General features: G+C 41.2%; 1 pseudogene; it reads right to left on the bottom strand.

The window, feature by feature from the left end:
• Window positions 1-916: 916 nt before the first annotated feature.
• On the bottom strand, window positions 917-1,615 carry LOC102864833 (annotated as a pseudogene).
• Between the last annotated feature and the right edge of the window lie 1,165 nt (window positions 1,616-2,780).

The raw sequence follows: 2,780 nt of genomic DNA, 5'->3' as shown, positions 1-2,780 counted from the left end.
TTATCATGGGCATTGATTGTGAGTCCAGGTGAAGAGAAAGCATTGACAACTTCAACCTTTTCTCCATCTATCATACTGTTGTCTGTTGGTTCAGTGATGAGGATTTTTGTGTTCTTGATGCTGAGAGTCAATCCACATTGAAAGCTGTAGTATTTGATCAGTTAAATAGTATTTAATTGTACCCATGTACCATGTTTTATTTATCCAATCATCCCGATAGAGGACATGTCAATTATTTTTTCGTTATTGTGAATAATGCTGCTGGTATGTTCTTCTATCTCTCCATGTCTCTTTGACTAGGTATCTAGGATATACACTTAGGAATGTGATTGATGGATAATAAAAGACTTCTTTTTCTGGGTTTTGTGGGGTTCCTCCTCCATATTGTAATTTACCTTTTTCAAACCATCCTGGACCATGTTAACAAAAAGAGCATAACTTACAAAACATAAAGTCAGGAAGCAGGAGTAACATCCAATCCCTAAACAACATGCCTCTGGCAAGTCTACGAACTTTAATAAGTGACAATAGTTATAGAGGGGCTTCAGGCCTTCGGTTCATAGGATCATTATGAGTCGTGCTTGACTTGACAGCAATAAACAACAACAATATAATAGTTCTAAAGTTTATATTCTCTCACCAAATATCAATTTTCTTAAATTTTAAATACAAAATAATTTCAAATAATTGCGCTTAAATACTACACTCATCTGTATTGATTGCAACAATCAACTTTTAGCTTCAGGTTTTAGCTGAAAGAACCTCACAAGTTTGCTAGACTTTTTCCTGTCTTGCTTTGGGGGTTGTATTATCCTAATGGCCTAAACAGAATATACTTTTAAACTATGTCAGTAATCCATACTCAGAAGAAGGTGTGGATGGTTTTCTAGCTTCATAGGGACACAAGTTTTTACAGCTACAGGTGAGTGCCCCAATTATCCCAGTGCTGGGCAGTTTGAACAAGATCATTTCTTCTGTGGAGCCCTGTGTGTGGCTTTATCTTCCTGGCAGCTTCCAGAACAGAAACTGGATTTACTTTGTCTCCAAATTCTTTCTTCTGGTGCTTGAGAAGAATGCTCTGCTTTCCTGATTCCACCACAAGCTCCTCCAAGGATAAAACCTTTGCCTTCCAAGTTTCCAGAGAAGCCGTCACTCAGGGCTCTGAAGAAGTTGTATCAGACACCCAGATGGGCAAAGCCCATAAACATCATCTTCTGCCTTTGAGGACCATAGAACTTTTTCTTTTCATCCAGGAAAGATTTCTCCTTTGAAATAGGGCTGGAAGTCCTCCACTTCAGCCCTGACCTGCTCTTTCACCACAGATGCAGAGGAACACCCAGCTCATGCATCTTGGGCTTCAGAGAGGACAGGTCTGCAGCCTCTGTGCAGAGGAAACAGCCAGACCTCAACACAGCCATACTTATAGCTCCATTCTTTACCCAGAGCTCCTTTGCTTTAAAAATCCTGGGCTCCTTATCAAGTGTTTTCAGGTCCACGTCCTCGGGGGACTCCAGACTTCTTTCTGGGGTTTGAACAGAAAAGAGATATGTGTCGACCAGAACAGTCCCAGTGCTGCGGCCCCCAGAGCCCCTGCACCAATGGATCACACTGCCATGGCAAAGACATTTCTTCCAGGGCTGCAGCCCCACTGCTCTAGTGCTCTGGCTTCACGTGACCATTCGGAGCTCAGAGGAGAACCATCAGCCAGGCCCAAACCAAGGTCAAAGGGAGAACAAAGGATTCAAGGAATATCAACTTGTCAACAAAGGGAGTGAACAGCCTCAACTACCATGTAGTGCACCTCCCTTCCCTCCCTAGACCACCCACCTGGCTATTCCCTTCCTAAAGACCCTTACTTTAAAAACCCTGCCCTAATCAACTTTAAGGTGTGGTATTCCCTGGTCTGTCCTGTTTCTCTCTCTGCAGACCAAGAAATCCTGTCTGGGAGACCCCTTAATAAAGCTTCTTTAACCTTTCTTTCTCTGGTCGCTTCCTTGAGTCCTTGGCCTTATGCCCAGTGCAAAGACCTAACACCATCCAAGCCCTATTTCTGGTTGGGTTTTTTTAGGAAGTGCTATACTGTTTTCCATAGTGGTGATTTCATTTTTCAGTCTTACCCACAATGAATAAAAATCACAATCCTTCTTCATTGTAACCAACATCTGTTATTGTCTTTTTCTTTTAAAACCAATGTCTCTTTAGCCAAGGTGAGATGGTGATCTCCTTGTAGTTTTGATTCATGTCTTTCTAATGTTTTCATGACTTAGTGGTAAAGAATTGTGCAAAGATACACAGTTTGAATCCACCACCTGATCGGTGGGAGAAAGATGAGCAATCTCCTCCCATGCATGTCATTTCAGCCTCTGAAACCCGCTGGGAGGTCAGCTATGGGTTCCAACTTTATGGTACACAATAATAACGACAAAGACTAAGTGGGAGCTTTGGGGGTTGTAATCCACTCCATTCCCCTGACCCACTACTCTTTCTCTAGATTTCTCTTTTAAAATGCTTTTACTTTCCTTTGTGTTTTGAAATGCTTTTGCATTTTTAATTAGGTAGTGCCTCTGGAAATTCTATGAACTTTGATAAATGATGATAATTATAGAAAGGCTTCAGGCCTTTTGTTCATAGCGTTGCTATGAGTTGTCCTCAACTCGATGGTAATCAACAACAACAGTTCCTTTAAGTAAGACAAAATAAAATGTTCAGTGTTGCTCACATGTCATAAAACCAAACTAAAACTAAAGCAGAATCACCGAAACTAGTTGATGTAAAAATAA

The sequence above is a fragment of the Elephantulus edwardii genome, unplaced genomic scaffold (assembly GCF_000299155.1).
Source record: "Elephantulus edwardii isolate Elephantulus edwardi_28Jun2011 unplaced genomic scaffold, EleEdw1.0 scaffold00266, whole genome shotgun sequence".
In the NCBI taxonomy this organism is placed as follows: domain Eukaryota; kingdom Metazoa; phylum Chordata; class Mammalia; order Macroscelidea; family Macroscelididae; genus Elephantulus; species Elephantulus edwardii.
The sequence above is the reverse complement of the archived record's forward strand: the minus strand, read 5'-3'. Positions and strand labels throughout refer to the sequence as shown.